The sequence below is a fragment of the Osmerus mordax genome, chromosome 9, assembly GCF_038355195.1.
Source record: "Osmerus mordax isolate fOsmMor3 chromosome 9, fOsmMor3.pri, whole genome shotgun sequence".
Lineage (NCBI taxonomy): Eukaryota > Metazoa > Chordata > Actinopteri > Osmeriformes > Osmeridae > Osmerus > Osmerus mordax.
The window spans coordinates 15822281-15836209 of NC_090058.1; the positions used below are offsets into that span (position 1 = coordinate 15822281).

The window sequence follows — 13929 nt, forward strand, 5'->3', positions numbered from 1 at the left end:
TCAGGTACATAAGAGAGACCAATTTGGCCCGCTTCATCCCACGCTGCCACGCGGTTTGAACAGCCTTCGCCCGAACAGGGACTTGAACCCTGGACCCTCAGATTAAAAGTCTGATGCTCTGCCGACTGAGCTATCCGGGCTCTGGGGTGGCAGGAAACACTGAGCTTTTCGTGGAACATCTGCATGTACATCTCCTTCGCCACACAAACCCCGAGGGATGGTATGGCGAATCCCTCGCAAGCATGCCGGTGCACCTTCGACACAAAGAGCCTCTTTAATCGGTACTCTCAGCGCGCTTTGCGGCACAACGGTTGCACATCAGACGCCAGGTCAGAACGTTGCCTCTTGAGCTCACAACTAGGCCTCGTGGCACAACGGTAGCGCGTCTGACTTGGTAGCGTCTTTTACTTACCTGGCAAAATCAAGCTCTGATTGCTTCCTCAGAGTGAGGCATGCCACCAACGCACCTCGCCCAAACAGGGACCTGATGCTGCCAGGGTTGAAAAGGTAGACGTCAAGCGGGTAAGTCGTCGGGGGCTTTGTGGCGCAATGGATAGCGCATTGGACTTCTAGGCAGGGGGAGGAAAAGCCATTCAAAGGTTGTGGGTTCGAGTCCCACCAGAGTCGTTCTCTTTTTTCCCCAAACTCCCCGTCGACGGCTCACGGGAAGAGTTATTTGTACGGCCGCTCCTCCTCTTCTTCGTGGGAGTTTTGGCACTCGTCTCCCAGCGTTTCCTTCCATTTTCCGGTCCTATTTCTGTAAAAACAGGGTCTCTGTGGCGCAATTGGCTAGCGCGTTCGGCTGTTAACCGAAAGGATGGTGGTTCGAGCCCACCCAGGGACGAATGTGTTCTTGTTTGCCCCTGTTGTGGGTCTTGCCAGTGTGACAATGAGCTGTACCGCCGTCGGAGCTGGAAAATCTCGGAAAAATACAGTCCTCCGCTCCACCAACTGAGCTGTCAAAGGGTGAGCGAGCGAGCGAGCGAGCGAGCGGGAGGCTTTATTTGCGAGGAAGGCATGCGATGCCCCATTCTCACTCCCGTTCAGGTACAAAAGAAGAAAGCCTTTGCTGACGCACCACTCTTTTAAGTCTCTCCCTGGTGGTCTAGTGGCTGGTTTCGATTCCCGGTCAGGGGGAACTTTAAGGTCCAGTGGAAACCTTTGACTAGCTGCGTCCTGCAACGTGGTCCTCATCTTTGACAGCGAGCAGAGGAAGCCAAGCTCTCCCTGGTGGTCTAGTGGCTAGGATTCGGCGCTCTCACCGCCGCGGCCCGGGTTCGATTCCCGGTCAGGGAATCTGTTTTTAAACCGCCATCAGAGTCCAAGAAGCTGGAAAATCCCTTCATTCTGGTGCCTTGAGAGCCTTTGCTGCATGTTGGGCATACCTTTCTAAGGTGGCTTTCGACCCCACCTTAAAGCACCTAGTCGAAGAGAAAACGGAAGCCTGAGCCCGTCTGGTCCGATGAAGCAAGGCGCCGTGGCTTAGTTGGTCAAAGCGCCTGTCTAGTAAACAGGAGATCCTGAGTTCAAATCTCAGCGGTGCCTCTTTAGGCGCAGGTGTCAGCTCAATTTTGCATCCTTTGTCTCAAAGTCAGGCGTGCAACGGAGACAAAGGTTGCGCGCCACAAGTCACGCTCTGTGGTTTGAACACACAGCTCACACAGGGCCTAGAACGCTGGACCCTTGCTCCTTCCATTGTTTCCTCAAAGTCAGGTACATAAGAGAGACCAATTTGGCCCGCTTCATCCCACGCTGCCACGCGGTTTGAACAGCCTTCGCCCGAACAGGGACTTGAACCCTGGACCCTCAGATTAAAAGTCTGATGCTCTGCCGACTGAGCTATCCGGGCTCTGGGGTGGCAGGAAACACTGAGCTTTTCGTGGAACATCTGCATGTACATCTCCTTCGCCACACAAACCCCGAGGGATGGTATGGCGAATCCCTCGCAAGCATGCCGGTGCACCTTCGACACAAAGAGCCTCTTTAATCGGTACTCTCAGCGCGCTTTGCGGCACAACGGTTGCACATCAGACGCCAGGTCAGAACGTTGCCTCTTGAGCTCACAACTAGGCCTCGTGGCACAACGGTAGCGCGTCTGACTTGGTAGCGTCTTTTACTTACCTGGCAAAATCAAGCTCTGATTGCTTCCTCAGAGTGAGGCATGCCACCAACGCACCTCGCCCAAACAGGGACCTGATGCTGCCAGGGTTGAAAAGGTAGACGTCAAGCGGGTAAATCGTCGGGGGCTCTGTGGCGCAATGGATAGCGCATTGGACTTCTAGGCAGGGGGAGGAAAAGCCATTCAAAGGTTGTGGGTTCGAGTCCCACCAGAGTCGTTCTCTTTTTTCCCCAAACTCCCCGTCGACGGCTCACGGGAAGAGTTATTTGTACGGCCGCTCCTCCTCTTCTTCGTGGGAGTTTTGGCACTCGTCTCCCAGCGTTTCCTTCCATTTTCCGGTCCTATTTCTGTAAAAACAGGGTCTCTGTGGCGCAATTGGCTAGCGCGTTCGGCTGTTAACCGAAAGGATGGTGGTTCGAGCCCACCCAGGGACGAATGTGTTCTTGTTTGCCCCTGTTGTGGGTCTTGCCAGTGTGACAATGAGCTGTACCGCCGTCGGAGCTGGAAAATCTCGGAAAAATACAGTCCTCCGCTCCACCAACTGAGCTGTCAAAGGGTGAGCGAGCGAGCGAGCGGGAGGCTTTATTTGCGAGGAAGGCATGCGATGCCCCATTCTCACTCCCGTTCAGGTACAAAAGAAGAAAGCCTTTGCTGACGCACCACTCTTTTAAGTCTCTCCCTGGTGGTCTAGTGGCTGGTTTCGATTCCCGGTCAGGGGGAACTTTAAGGTCCAGTGGAAACCTTTGACTAGCTGCGTCCTGCAACGTGGTCCTCATCTTTGACAGCGAGCAGAGGAAGCCAAGCTCTCCCTGGTGGTCTAGTGGCTAGGATTCGGCGCTCTCACCGCCGCGGCCCGGGTTCGATTCCCGGTCAGGGAATCTGTTTTTAGACCGCCATCAGAGTCCAAGAAGCTGGAAAATCTCTTCATTCTGGTGCCTTGAGAGCCTTTGCTGCATGTTGGGCATACCTTTCTAAGGTGGCTTTCGACCCCACCTTAAAGCACCTAGTCGAAGAGAAAACGGAAGCCTGAGCCCGTCTGGTCCGATGAAGCAAGGCGCCGTGGCTTAGTTGGTCAAAGCGCCTGTCTAGTAAACAGGAGATCCTGAGTTCAAATCTCAGCGGTGCCTCTTTAGGCGCAGGTGTCAGCTCAATTTTGCATCCTTTGTCTCAAAGTCAGGCGTGCAACGGAGACAAAGGTTGCGCGCCACAAGTCACGCTCTGTGGTTTGAACACACAGCTCACACAGGGCCTAGAACGCTGGACCCTTGCTCCTTCCATTGTTTCCTCAAAGTCAGGTACATAAGAGAGACCAATTTGGCCCGCTTCATCCCACGCTGCCACGCGGTTTGAACAGCCTTCGCCCGAACAGGGACTTGAACCCTGGACCCTCAGATTAAAAGTCTGATGCTCTGCCGACTGAGCTATCCGGGCTCTGGGGTGGCAGGAAACACTGAGCTTTTCGTGGAACATCTGCATGTACATCTCCTTCGCCACACAAACCCCGAGGGATGGTATGGCGAATCCCTCGCAAGCATGCCGGTGCACCTTCGACACAAAGAGCCTCTTTAAACGGTACTCTCAGCGCGCTTTGCGGCACAACGGTTGCACATCAGACGCCAGGTCAGAACGTTGCCTCTTGAGCTCACAACTAGGCCTCGTGGCACAACGGTAGCGCGTCTGACTTGGTAGCGTCGTTTACTTACCTGGCAAAATCAAGCTCTGATTGCTTCCTCAGAGTGAGGCATGCCACCAACGCACCTCGCCCAAACAGGGACCTGATGCTGCCAGGGTTGAAAAGGTAGACGTCAAGCGGGTAAATCGTCGGGGGCTCTGTGGCGCAATGGATAGCGCATTGGACTTCTAGGCAGGGGGAGGAAAAGCCATTCAAAGGTTGTGGGTTCGAGTCCCACCAGAGTCGTTCTCTTTTTTCCCCAAACTCCCCGTCGACGGCTCACGGGAAGAGTTATTTGTACGGCCGCTCCTCCTCTTCTTCGTGGGAGTTTTGGCACTCGTCTCCCAGCGTTTCCTTCCATTTTCCGGTCCTATTTCTGTAAAAACAGGGTCTCTGTGGCGCAATTGGCTAGCGCGTTCGGCTGTTAACCGAAAGGATGGTGGTTCGAGCCCACCCAGGGACGAATGTGTTCTTGTTTGCCCCTGTTGTGGGTCTTGCCAGTGTGACAATGAGCTGTACCGCCGTCGGAGCTGGAAAATCTCGGAAAAATACAGTCCTCCGCTCCACCAACTGAGCTGTCAAAGGGTGAGCGAGCGAGTGGGAGGCTTTATTTGCGAGGAAGGCATGCGATGCCCCATTCTCACTCCCGTTCAGGTACAAAAGAAGAAAGCCTTTGCTGACGCACCACTCTTTTAAGTCTCTCCCTGGTGGTCTAGTGGCTGGTTTCGATTCCCGGTCAGGGAACTTTAAGGTCCAGTGGAAACCTTTGACTAGCTGCGTCCTGCAACGTGGTCCTCATCTTTGACAGCGAGCAGAGGAAGCCAAGCTCTCCCTGGTGGTCTAGTGGCTAGGATTCGGCGCTCTCACCGCTGCGGCCCGGGTTCGATTCCCGGTCAGGGAATCTGTTTTTAGACCGCCATCAGAGTCCAAGAAGCTGGAAAATCTCTTCATTCTGGTGCCTTGAGAGCCTTTGCTGCATGTTGGGCATACCTTTCTAAGGTGGCTTTCGACCCCACCTTAAAGCACCTAGTCGAAGAGAAAACGGAAGCCTGAGCCCGTCTGGTCCGATGAAGCAAGGCGCCGTGGCTTAGTTGGTCAAAGCGCCTGTCTAGTAAACAGGAGATCCTGAGTTCAAATCTCAGCGGTGCCTCTTTAGGCGCAGGTGTCAGCTCAATTTTGCATCCTTTGTCTCAAAGTCAGGCGGGCAACGGAGACAAAGGTTGCGCGCCACAAGTCACGCTCTGTGGTTTGAACACACAGCTCACACAGCTCACACAGGGCCTAGAACGCTGGAACCTTGCTCCTTCCATTGTTTCCTCAAAGTCAGGTACATAAGAGAGACCAATTTGGCCCGCTTCATCCCACGCTGCCACGCGGTTTGAACAGCCTTCGCCCGAACAGGGACTTGAACCCTGGACCCTCAGATTAAAAGTCTGATGCTCTGCCGACTGAGCTATCCGGGCTCTGGGGTGGCAGGAAACACTGAGCTTTTCGTGGAACATCTGCATGTACATCTCCTTCGCCACACAAACCCCGAGGGATGGTATGGCGAATCCCTCGCAAGCATGCCGGTGCACCTTCGACACAAAGAGCCTCTTTAAACGGTACTCTCAGCGCGCTTTGCGGCACAACGGTTGCACATCAGACGCCAGGTCAGAACGTTGCCTCTTGAGCTCACAACTAGGCCTCGTGGCACAACGGTAGCGCGTCTGACTTGGTAGCGTCTTTTACTTACCTGGCAAAATCAAGCTCTGATTGCTTCCTCAGAGTGACGCATGCCACCAACGCACCTCGCCCAAACAGGGACCTGATGCTGCCAGGGTTCAAAAGGTAGACGTCAAGCGGGTAAATCGTCGGGGGCTCTGTGGCGCAATGGATAGCGCATTGGACTTCTAGGCAGGGGGAGGAAAAGCCATTCAAAGGTTGTGGGTTCGAGTCCCACCAGAGTCGTTCTCTTTTTTCCCCAAACTCCCCGTCGACGGCTCACGGGAAGAGTTATTTGTACGGCCGCTCCTCCTCTTCTTCGTGGGAGTTTTGGCACTCGTCTCCCAGCGTTTCCTTCCATTTTCCGGTCCTATTTCTGTAAAAACAGGGTCTCTGTGGCGCAATTGGCTAGCGCGTTCGGCTGTTAACCGAAAGGATGGTGGTTCGAGCCCACCCAGGGACGAATGTGTTCTTGTTTGCCCCTGTTGTGGGTCTTGCCAGTGTGACAATGAGCTGTACCGCCGTCGGAGCTGGAAAATCTCGGAAAAATACAGTCCTCCGCTCCACCAACTGAGCTGTCAAAGGGTGAGCGAGCGAGCGGGAGGCTTTATTTGCGAGGAAGGCATGCGATGCCCCATTCTCACTCCCGTTCAGGTACAAAAGAAGAAAGCCTTTGCTGACGCACCACTCTTTTAAGTCTCTCCCTGGTGGTCTAGTGGCTGGTTTCGATTCCCGGTCAGGGGGAACTTTAAGGTCCAGTGGAAACCTTTGACTAGCTGCGTCCTGCAACGTGGTCCTCATCTTTGACAGCGAGCAGAGGAAGCCAAGCTCTCCCTGGTGGTCTAGTGGCTAGGATTCGGCGCTCTCACCGCCGCGGCCCGGGTTCGATTCCCGGTCAGGGAATCTGTTTTTAGACCGCCATCAGAGTCCAAGAAGCTGGAAAATCTCTTCATTCTGGTGCCTTGAGAGCCTTTGCTGCATGTTGGGCATACCTTTCTAAGGTGGCTTTCGACCCCACCTTAAAGCACCTAGTCGAAGAGAAAACGGAAGCCTGAGCCCGTCTGGTCCGATGAAGCAAGGCGCCGTGGCTTAGTTGGTCAAAGCGCCTGTCTAGTAAACAGGAGATCCTGAGTTCAAATCTCAGCGGTGCCTCTTTAGGCGCAGGTGTCAGCTCAATTTTGCATCCTTTGTCTCAAAGTCAGGCGTGCAACGGAGACAAAGGTTGCGCGCCACAAGTCACGCTCTGTGGTTTGAACACACAGCTCACACAGGGCCTAGAACGCTGGACCCTTGCTCCTTCCATTGTTTCCTCAAAGTCAGGTACATAAGAGAGACCAATTTGGCCCGCTTCATCCCACGCTGCCACGCGGTTTGAACAGCCTTCGCCCGAACAGGGACTTGAACCCTGGACCCTCAGATTAAAAGTCTGATGCTCTGCCGACTGAGCTATCCGGGCTCTGGGGTGGCAGGAAACACTGAGCTTTTCGTGGAACATCTGCATGTACATCTCCTTCGCCACACAAACCCCGAGGGATGGTATGGCGAATCCCTCGCAAGCATGCCGGTGCACCTTCGACACAAAGAGCCTCTTTAAACGGTACTCTCAGCGCGCTTTGCGGCACAACGGTTGCACATCAGACGCCAGGTCAGAACGTTGCCTCTTGAGCTCACAACTAGGCCTCGTGGCACAACGGTAGCGCGTCTGACTTGGTAGCGTCGTTTACTTACCTGGCAAAATCAAGCTCTGATTGCTTCCTCAGAGTGAGGCATGCCACCAACGCACCTCGCCCAAACAGGGACCTGATGCTGCCAGGGTTCAAAAGGTAGACGTCAAGCGGGTAAATCGTCGGGGGCTCTGTGGCGCAATGGATAGCGCATTGGACTTCTAGGCAGGGGGAGGAAAAGCCATTCAAAGGTTGTGGGTTCGAGTCCCACCAGAGTCGTTCTCTTTTTTCCCCAAACTCCCCGTCGACGGCTCACGGGAAGAGTTATTTGTACGGCCGCTCCTCCTCTTCTTCGTGGGAGTTTTGGCACTCGTCTCCCAGCGTTTCCTTCCATTTTCCGGTCCTATTTCTGTAAAAACAGGGTCTCTGTGGCGCAATTGGCTAGCGCGTTCGGCTGTTAACCGAAAGGATGGTGGTTCGAGCCCACCCAGGGACGAATGTGTTCTTGTTTGCCCCTGTTGTGGGTCTTGCCAGTGTGACAATGAGCTGTACCGCCGTCGGAGCTGGAAAATCTCGGAAAAATACAGTCCTCCGCTCCACCAACTGAGCTGTCAAAGGGTGAGCGAGCGAGTGGGAGGCTTTATTTGCGAGGAAGGCATGCGATGCCCCATTCTCACTCCCGTTCAGGTACAAAAGAAGAAAGCCTTTGCTGACGCACCACTCTTTTAAGTCTCTCCCTGGTGGTCTAGTGGCTGGTTTCGATTCCCGGTCAGGGAACTTTAAGGTCCAGTGGAAACCTTTGACTAGCTGCGTCCTGCAACGTGGTCCTCATCTTTGACAGCGAGCAGAGGAAGCCAAGCTCTCCCTGGTGGTCTAGTGGCTAGGATTCGGCGCTCTCACCGCTGCGGCCCGGGTTCGATTCCCGGTCAGGGAATCTGTTTTTAGACCGCCATCAGAGTCCAAGAAGCTGGAAAATCTCTTCATTCTGGTGCCTTGAGAGCCTTTGCTGCATGTTGGGCATACCTTTCTAAGGTGGCTTTCGACCCCACCTTAAAGCACCTAGTCGAAGAGAAAACGGAAGCCTGAGCCCGTCTGGTCCGATGAAGCAAGGCGCCGTGGCTTAGTTGGTCAAAGCGCCTGTCTAGTAAACAGGAGATCCTGAGTTCAAATCTCAGCGGTGCCTCTTTAGGCGCAGGTGTCAGCTCAATTTTGCATCCTTTGTCTCAAAGTCAGGCGGGCAACGGAGACAAAGGTTGCGCGCCACAAGTCACGCTCTGTGGTTTGAACACACAGCTCACACAGCTCACACAGGGCCTAGAACGCTGGAACCTTGCTCCTTCCATTGTTTCCTCAAAGTCAGGTACATAAGAGAGACCAATTTGGCCCGCTTCATCCCACGCTGCCACGCGGTTTGAACAGCCTTCGCCCGAACAGGGACTTGAACCCTGGACCCTCAGATTAAAAGTCTGATGCTCTGCCGACTGAGCTATCCGGGCTCTGGGGTGGCAGGAAACACTGAGCTTTTCGTGGAACATCTGCATGTACATCTCCTTCGCCACACAAACCCCGAGGGATGGTATGGCGAATCCCTCGCAAGCATGCCGGTGCACCTTCGACACAAAGAGCCTCTTTAAACGGTACTCTCAGCGCGCTTTGCGGCACAACGGTTGCACATCAGACGCCAGGTCAGAACGTTGCCTCTTGAGCTCACAACTAGGCCTCGTGGCACAACGGTAGCGCGTCTGACTTGGTAGCGTCGTTTACTTACCTGGCAAAATCAAGCTCTGATTGCTTCCTCAGAGTGAGGCATGCCACCAACGCACCTCGCCCAAACAGGGACCTGATGCTGCCAGGGTTCAAAAGGTAGACGTCAAGCGGGTAAATCGTCGGGGGCTCTGTGGCGCAATGGATAGCGCATTGGACTTCTAGGCAGGGGGAGGAAAAGCCATTCAAAGGTTGTGGGTTCGAGTCCCACCAGAGTCGTTCTCTTTTTTCCCCAAACTCCCCGTCGACGGCTCACGGGAAGAGTTATTTGTACGGCCGCTCCTCCTCTTCTTCGTGGGAGTTTTGGCACTCGTCTCCCAGCGTTTCCTTCCATTTTCCGGTCCTATTTCTGTAAAAACAGGGTCTCTGTGGCGCAATTGGCTAGCGCGTTCGGCTGTTAACCGAAAGGATGGTGGTTCGAGCCCACCCAGGGACGAATGTGTTCTTGTTTGCCCCTGTTGTGGGTCTTGCCAGTGTGACAATGAGCTGTACCGCCGTCGGAGCTGGAAAATCTCGGAAAAATACAGTCCTCCGCTCCACCAACTGAGCTGTCAAAGGGTGAGCGAGCGAGCGAGCGAGCGGGAGGCTTTATTTGCGAGGAAGGCATGCGATGCCCCATTCTCACTCCCGTTCAGGTACAAAAGAAGAAAGCCTTTGCTGACGCACCACTCTTTTAAGTCTCTCCCTGGTGGTCTAGTGGCTGGTTTCGATTCCCGGTCAGGGGGAACTTTAAGGTCCAGTGGAAACCTTTGACTAGCTGCGTCCTGCAACGTGGTCCTCATCTTTGACAGCGAGCAGAGGAAGCCAAGCTCTCCCTGGTGGTCTAGTGGCTAGGATTCGGCGCTCTCACCGCCGCGGCCCGGGTTCGATTCCCGGTCAGGGAATCCGTTTTTAGACCGCCATCAGAGTCCAAGAAGCTGGAAAATCTCTTCATTCTGGTGCCTTGAGAGCCTTTGCTGCATGTTGGGCATACCTTTCTGAGGTGGCTTTCGACCCCACCTTAAAGCACCTAGTCGAAGAGAAAACGGAAGCCTGAGCCCGTCTGGTCCGATGAAGCAAGGCGCCGTGGCTTAGTTGGTCAAAGCGCCTGTCTAGTAAACAGGAGATCCTGAGTTCAAATCTCAGCGGTGCCTCTTTAGGCGCAGGTGTCAGCTCAATTTTGCATCCTTTGTCTCAAAGTCAGGCGTGCAACGGAGACAAAGGTTGCGCGCCACAAGTCACGCTCTGTGGTTTGAACACACAGCTCACACAGGGCCTAGAACGCTGGACCCTTGCTCCTTCCATTGTTTCCTCAAAGTCAGGTACATAAGAGAGACCAATTTGGCCCGCTTCATCCCACGCTGCCACGCGGTTTGAACAGCCTTCGCCCGAACAGGGACTTGAACCCTGGACCCTCAGATTAAAAGTCTGATGCTCTGCCGACTGAGCTATCCGGGCTCTGGGGTGGCAGGAAACACTGAGCTTTTCGTGGAACATCTGCATGTACATCTCCTTCGCCACACAAACCCCGAGGGATGGTATGGCGAATCCCTCGCAAGCATGCCGGTGCACCTTCGACACAAAGAGCCTCTTTAATCGGTACTCTCAGCGCGCTTTGCGGCACAACGGTTGCACATCAGACGCCAGGTCAGAACGTTGCCTCTTGAGCTCACAACTAGGCCTCGTGGCACAACGGTAGCGCGTCTGACTTGGTAGCGTCTTTTACTTACCTGGCAAAATCAAGCTCTGATTGCTTCCTCAGAGTGAGGCATGCCACCAACGCACCTCGCCCAAACAGGGACCTGATGCTGCCAGGGTTGAAAAGGTAGACGTCAAGCGGGTAAATTGTCGGGGGCTCTGTGGCGCAATGGATAGCGCATTGGACTTCTAGGCAGGGGGAGGAAAAGCCATTCAAAGGTTGTGGGTTCGAGTCCCACCAGAGTCGTTCTCTTTTTTCCCCAAACTCCCCGTCGACGGCTCACGGGAAGAGTTATTTGTACGGCCGCTCCTCCTCTTCTTCGTGGGAGTTTTGGCACTCGTCTCCCAGCGTTTCCTTCCATTTTCCGGTCCTATTTCTGTAAAAACAGGGTCTCTGTGGCGCAATTGGCTAGCGCGTTCGGCTGTTAACCGAAAGGATGGTGGTTCGAGCCCACCCAGGGACGAATGTGTTCTTGTTTGCCCCTGTTGTGGGTCTTGCCAGTGTGACAATGAGCTGTACCGCCGTCGGAGCTGGAAAATCTCGGAAAAATACAGTCCTCCGCTCCACCAACTGAGCTGTCAAAGGGTGAGCGAGCGAGCGAGCGAGCGGGAGGCTTTATTTGCGAGGAAGGCATGCGATGCCCCATTCTCACTCCCGTTCAGGTACAAAAGAAGAAAGCCTTTGCTGACGCACCACTCTTTTAAGTCTCTCCCTGGTGGTCTAGTGGCTGGTTTCGATTCCCGGTCAGGGGGAACTTTAAGGTCCAGTGGAAACCTTTGACTAGCTGCGTCCTGCAACGTGGTCCTCATCTTTGACAGCGAGCAGAGGAAGCCAAGCTCTCCCTGGTGGTCTAGTGGCTAGGATTCGGCGCTCTCACTGCCGCGGCCCGGGTTCGATTCCCGGTCAGGGAATCTGTTTTTAGACCGCCATCAGAGTCCAAGAAGCTGGAAAATCTCTTCATTCTGGTGCCTTGAGAGCCTTTGCTGCATGTTGGGCATACCTTTCTAAGGTGGCTTTCGACCCCACCTTAAAGCACCTAGTCGAAGAGAAAACGGAAGCCTGAGCCCGTCTGGTCCGATGAAGCAAGGCGCCGTGGCTTAGTTGGTCAAAGCGCCTGTCTAGTAAACAGGAGATCCTGAGTTCAAATCTCAGCGGTGCCTCTTTAGGCGCAGGTGTCAGCTCAATTTTGCATCCTTTGTCTCAAAGTCAGGCGTGCAACGGAGACAAAGGTTGCGCGCCACAAGTCACGCTCTGTGGTTTGAACACACAGCTCACACAGGGCCTAGAACGCTGGACCCTTGCTCCTTCCATTGTTTCCTCAAAGTCAGGTACATAAGAGAGACCAATTTAGCCCGCTTCATCCCACGCTGCCACGCGGTTTGAACAGCCTTCGCCCGAACAGGGACTTGAACCCTGGACCCTCAGATTAAAAGTCTGATGCTCTGCCGACTGAGCTATCCGGGCTCTGGGGTGGCAGGAAACACTGAGCTTTTCGTGGAACATCTGCATGTACATCTCCTTCGCCACACAAACCCCGAGGGATGGTATGGCGAATCCCTCGCAAGCATGCCGGTGCACCTTCGACACAAAGAGCCTCTTTAAACGGTACTCTCAGCGCGCTTTGCGGCACAACGGTTGCACATCAGACGCCAGGTCAGAACGTTGCCTCTTGAGCTCACAACTAGGCCTCGTGGCACAACGGTAGCGCGTCTGACTTGGTAGCGTCGTTTACTTACCTGGCAAAATCAAGCTCTGATTGCTTCCTCAGAGTGAGGCATGCCACCAACGCACCTCGCCCAAACAGGGACCTGATGCTGCCAGGGTTCAAAAGGTAGACGTCAAGCGGGTAAATCGTCGGGGGCTCTGTGGCGCAATGGATAGCGCATTGGACTTCTAGGCAGGGGGAGGAAAAGCCATTCAAAGGTTGTGGGTTCGAGTCCCACCAGAGTCGTTCTCTTTTTTCCCCAAACTCCCCGTCGACGGCTCACGGGAAGAGTTATTTGTACGGCCGCTCCTCCTCTTCTTCGTGGGAGTTTTGGCACTCGTCTCCCAGCGTTTCCTTCCATTTTCCGGTCCTATTTCTGTAAAAACAGGGTCTCTGTGGCGCAATTGGCTAGCGCGTTCGGCTGTTAACCGAAAGGATGGTGGTTCGAGCCCACCCAGGGACGAATGTGTTCTTGTTTGCCCCTGTTGTGGGTCTTGCCAGTGTGACAATGAGCTGTACCGCCGTCGGAGCTGGAAAATCTCGGAAAAATACAGTCCTCCGCTCCACCAACTGAGCTGTCAAAGGGTGAGCGAGCGAGCGAGCGAGCGGGAGGCTTTATTTGCGAGGAAGGCATGCGATGCCCCATTCTCACTCCCGTTCAGGTACAAAAGAAGAAAGCCTTTGCTGACGCACCACTCTTTTAAGTCTCTCCCTGGTGGTCTAGTGGCTGGTTTCGATTCCCGGTCAGGGGGAACTTTAAGGTCCAGTGGAAACCTTTGACTAGCTGCGTCCTGCAACGTGGTCCTCATCTTTGACAGCGAGCAGAGGAAGCCAAGCTCTCCCTGGTGGTCTAGTGGCTAGGATTCGGCGCTCTCACTGCCGCGGCCCGGGTTCGATTCCCGGTCAGGGAATCTGTTTTTAGACCGCCATCAGAGTCCAAGAAGCTGGAAAATCTCTTCATTCTGGTGCCTTGAGAGCCTTTGCTGCATGTTGGGCATACCTTTCTAAGGTGGCTTTCGACCCCACCTTAAAGCACCTAGTCGAAGAGAAAACGGAAGCCTGAGCCCGTCTGGTCCGATGAAGCAAGGCGCCGTGGCTTAGTTGGTCAAAGCGCCTGTCTAGTAAACAGGAGATCCTGAGTTCAAATCTCAGCGGTGCCTCTTTAGGCGCAGGTGTCAGCTCAATTTTGCATCCTTTGTCTCAAAGTCAGGCGTGCAACGGAGACAAAGGTTGCGCGCCACAAGTCACGCTCTGTGGTTTGAACACACAGCTCACACAGGGCCTAGAACGCTGGACCCTTGCTCCTTCCATTGTTTCCTCAAAGTCAGGTACATAAGAGAGACCAATTTAGCCCGCTTCATCCCACGCTGCCACGCGGTTTGAACAGCCTTCGCCCGAACAGGGACTTGAACCCTGGACCCTCAGATTAAAAGTCTGATGCTCTGCCGACTGAGCTATCCGGGCTCTGGGGTGGCAGGAAACACTGAGCTTTTCGTGGAACATCTGCATGTACATCTCCTTCGCCACACAAACCCCGAGGGATGGTATGGCGAATCCCTCGCAAGCATGCCGGTGCACCTTCGACACAAAGAGCCTCTTTAAACGGTACTCTCAGCGCGCTTT

At 54.4% G+C, this 13929-nt stretch overlaps 37 non-coding genes across 37 annotated transcripts; 28 read left to right on the top strand and 9 right to left on the bottom strand.

Annotated features, from left to right (window-relative positions):
* Positions 1 to 67: 67 nt before the first annotated feature.
* On the bottom strand, positions 68 to 140 carry trnak-uuu (transfer RNA lysine (anticodon UUU)). The gene has a single exon. It is a non-coding gene; the product is annotated as a tRNA-Lys (tRNA).
* Positions 141 to 535: 395 nt separating this feature from the next.
* trnar-ucu (transfer RNA arginine (anticodon UCU)) lies at positions 536 to 627 on the top strand. The gene is given in 2 exon segments: positions 536 to 572; positions 592 to 627. It is a non-coding gene; the product is annotated as a tRNA-Arg (tRNA).
* Positions 628 to 770: 143 nt separating this feature from the next.
* trnan-guu (transfer RNA asparagine (anticodon GUU)) lies at positions 771 to 844 on the top strand. The gene has a single exon. It is a non-coding gene; the product is annotated as a tRNA-Asn (tRNA).
* Positions 845 to 1224: 380 nt separating this feature from the next.
* On the top strand, positions 1225 to 1296 carry trnae-cuc (transfer RNA glutamic acid (anticodon CUC)). Its single transcript has one exon. It is a non-coding gene; the product is annotated as a tRNA-Glu (tRNA).
* A 175-nt stretch (positions 1297 to 1471) lies between these two features.
* Positions 1472 to 1545, top strand: trnat-agu (transfer RNA threonine (anticodon AGU)). Its single transcript has one exon. It is a non-coding gene; the product is annotated as a tRNA-Thr (tRNA).
* A 231-nt stretch (positions 1546 to 1776) lies between these two features.
* On the bottom strand, positions 1777 to 1849 carry trnak-uuu (transfer RNA lysine (anticodon UUU)). Its single transcript has one exon. It is a non-coding gene; the product is annotated as a tRNA-Lys (tRNA).
* A 395-nt stretch (positions 1850 to 2244) lies between these two features.
* trnar-ucu (transfer RNA arginine (anticodon UCU)) lies at positions 2245 to 2336 on the top strand. Its single transcript is given in 2 exon segments — positions 2245 to 2281; positions 2301 to 2336. It is a non-coding gene; the product is annotated as a tRNA-Arg (tRNA).
* Positions 2337 to 2479: 143 nt separating this feature from the next.
* On the top strand, positions 2480 to 2553 carry trnan-guu (transfer RNA asparagine (anticodon GUU)). The gene has a single exon. It is a non-coding gene; the product is annotated as a tRNA-Asn (tRNA).
* Positions 2554 to 2925: 372 nt separating this feature from the next.
* trnae-cuc (transfer RNA glutamic acid (anticodon CUC)) lies at positions 2926 to 2997 on the top strand. Its single transcript has one exon. It is a non-coding gene; the product is annotated as a tRNA-Glu (tRNA).
* A 175-nt stretch (positions 2998 to 3172) lies between these two features.
* Positions 3173 to 3246, top strand: trnat-agu (transfer RNA threonine (anticodon AGU)). The gene has a single exon. It is a non-coding gene; the product is annotated as a tRNA-Thr (tRNA).
* A 231-nt stretch (positions 3247 to 3477) lies between these two features.
* On the bottom strand, positions 3478 to 3550 carry trnak-uuu (transfer RNA lysine (anticodon UUU)). Its single transcript has one exon. It is a non-coding gene; the product is annotated as a tRNA-Lys (tRNA).
* Positions 3551 to 3945: 395 nt separating this feature from the next.
* Positions 3946 to 4037, top strand: trnar-ucu (transfer RNA arginine (anticodon UCU)). Its single transcript is given in 2 exon segments — positions 3946 to 3982; positions 4002 to 4037. It is a non-coding gene; the product is annotated as a tRNA-Arg (tRNA).
* A 143-nt stretch (positions 4038 to 4180) lies between these two features.
* Positions 4181 to 4254, top strand: trnan-guu (transfer RNA asparagine (anticodon GUU)). The gene has a single exon. It is a non-coding gene; the product is annotated as a tRNA-Asn (tRNA).
* Positions 4255 to 4867: 613 nt separating this feature from the next.
* trnat-agu (transfer RNA threonine (anticodon AGU)) lies at positions 4868 to 4941 on the top strand. Its single transcript has one exon. It is a non-coding gene; the product is annotated as a tRNA-Thr (tRNA).
* A 240-nt stretch (positions 4942 to 5181) lies between these two features.
* Positions 5182 to 5254, bottom strand: trnak-uuu (transfer RNA lysine (anticodon UUU)). The gene has a single exon. It is a non-coding gene; the product is annotated as a tRNA-Lys (tRNA).
* Positions 5255 to 5649: 395 nt separating this feature from the next.
* Positions 5650 to 5741, top strand: trnar-ucu (transfer RNA arginine (anticodon UCU)). Its single transcript is given in 2 exon segments — positions 5650 to 5686; positions 5706 to 5741. It is a non-coding gene; the product is annotated as a tRNA-Arg (tRNA).
* A 143-nt stretch (positions 5742 to 5884) lies between these two features.
* Positions 5885 to 5958, top strand: trnan-guu (transfer RNA asparagine (anticodon GUU)). The gene has a single exon. It is a non-coding gene; the product is annotated as a tRNA-Asn (tRNA).
* A 368-nt stretch (positions 5959 to 6326) lies between these two features.
* On the top strand, positions 6327 to 6398 carry trnae-cuc (transfer RNA glutamic acid (anticodon CUC)). The gene has a single exon. It is a non-coding gene; the product is annotated as a tRNA-Glu (tRNA).
* Positions 6399 to 6573: 175 nt separating this feature from the next.
* trnat-agu (transfer RNA threonine (anticodon AGU)) lies at positions 6574 to 6647 on the top strand. The gene has a single exon. It is a non-coding gene; the product is annotated as a tRNA-Thr (tRNA).
* Positions 6648 to 6878: 231 nt separating this feature from the next.
* Positions 6879 to 6951, bottom strand: trnak-uuu (transfer RNA lysine (anticodon UUU)). Its single transcript has one exon. It is a non-coding gene; the product is annotated as a tRNA-Lys (tRNA).
* A 395-nt stretch (positions 6952 to 7346) lies between these two features.
* Positions 7347 to 7438, top strand: trnar-ucu (transfer RNA arginine (anticodon UCU)). Its single transcript is given in 2 exon segments — positions 7347 to 7383; positions 7403 to 7438. It is a non-coding gene; the product is annotated as a tRNA-Arg (tRNA).
* A 143-nt stretch (positions 7439 to 7581) lies between these two features.
* Positions 7582 to 7655, top strand: trnan-guu (transfer RNA asparagine (anticodon GUU)). Its single transcript has one exon. It is a non-coding gene; the product is annotated as a tRNA-Asn (tRNA).
* A 613-nt stretch (positions 7656 to 8268) lies between these two features.
* On the top strand, positions 8269 to 8342 carry trnat-agu (transfer RNA threonine (anticodon AGU)). The gene has a single exon. It is a non-coding gene; the product is annotated as a tRNA-Thr (tRNA).
* Positions 8343 to 8582: 240 nt separating this feature from the next.
* Positions 8583 to 8655, bottom strand: trnak-uuu (transfer RNA lysine (anticodon UUU)). The gene has a single exon. It is a non-coding gene; the product is annotated as a tRNA-Lys (tRNA).
* Positions 8656 to 9050: 395 nt separating this feature from the next.
* trnar-ucu (transfer RNA arginine (anticodon UCU)) lies at positions 9051 to 9142 on the top strand. Its single transcript is given in 2 exon segments — positions 9051 to 9087; positions 9107 to 9142. It is a non-coding gene; the product is annotated as a tRNA-Arg (tRNA).
* Positions 9143 to 9285: 143 nt separating this feature from the next.
* Positions 9286 to 9359, top strand: trnan-guu (transfer RNA asparagine (anticodon GUU)). Its single transcript has one exon. It is a non-coding gene; the product is annotated as a tRNA-Asn (tRNA).
* Positions 9360 to 9735: 376 nt separating this feature from the next.
* On the top strand, positions 9736 to 9807 carry trnae-cuc (transfer RNA glutamic acid (anticodon CUC)). Its single transcript has one exon. It is a non-coding gene; the product is annotated as a tRNA-Glu (tRNA).
* A 175-nt stretch (positions 9808 to 9982) lies between these two features.
* trnat-agu (transfer RNA threonine (anticodon AGU)) lies at positions 9983 to 10056 on the top strand. Its single transcript has one exon. It is a non-coding gene; the product is annotated as a tRNA-Thr (tRNA).
* A 231-nt stretch (positions 10057 to 10287) lies between these two features.
* On the bottom strand, positions 10288 to 10360 carry trnak-uuu (transfer RNA lysine (anticodon UUU)). The gene has a single exon. It is a non-coding gene; the product is annotated as a tRNA-Lys (tRNA).
* Positions 10361 to 10755: 395 nt separating this feature from the next.
* Positions 10756 to 10847, top strand: trnar-ucu (transfer RNA arginine (anticodon UCU)). The gene is given in 2 exon segments: positions 10756 to 10792; positions 10812 to 10847. It is a non-coding gene; the product is annotated as a tRNA-Arg (tRNA).
* A 143-nt stretch (positions 10848 to 10990) lies between these two features.
* On the top strand, positions 10991 to 11064 carry trnan-guu (transfer RNA asparagine (anticodon GUU)). The gene has a single exon. It is a non-coding gene; the product is annotated as a tRNA-Asn (tRNA).
* Positions 11065 to 11687: 623 nt separating this feature from the next.
* trnat-agu (transfer RNA threonine (anticodon AGU)) lies at positions 11688 to 11761 on the top strand. The gene has a single exon. It is a non-coding gene; the product is annotated as a tRNA-Thr (tRNA).
* Positions 11762 to 11992: 231 nt separating this feature from the next.
* trnak-uuu (transfer RNA lysine (anticodon UUU)) lies at positions 11993 to 12065 on the bottom strand. The gene has a single exon. It is a non-coding gene; the product is annotated as a tRNA-Lys (tRNA).
* A 395-nt stretch (positions 12066 to 12460) lies between these two features.
* Positions 12461 to 12552, top strand: trnar-ucu (transfer RNA arginine (anticodon UCU)). Its single transcript is given in 2 exon segments — positions 12461 to 12497; positions 12517 to 12552. It is a non-coding gene; the product is annotated as a tRNA-Arg (tRNA).
* Positions 12553 to 12695: 143 nt separating this feature from the next.
* On the top strand, positions 12696 to 12769 carry trnan-guu (transfer RNA asparagine (anticodon GUU)). Its single transcript has one exon. It is a non-coding gene; the product is annotated as a tRNA-Asn (tRNA).
* Positions 12770 to 13392: 623 nt separating this feature from the next.
* trnat-agu (transfer RNA threonine (anticodon AGU)) lies at positions 13393 to 13466 on the top strand. The gene has a single exon. It is a non-coding gene; the product is annotated as a tRNA-Thr (tRNA).
* A 231-nt stretch (positions 13467 to 13697) lies between these two features.
* On the bottom strand, positions 13698 to 13770 carry trnak-uuu (transfer RNA lysine (anticodon UUU)). The gene has a single exon. It is a non-coding gene; the product is annotated as a tRNA-Lys (tRNA).
* Between the last annotated feature and the right edge of the window lie 159 nt (positions 13771 to 13929).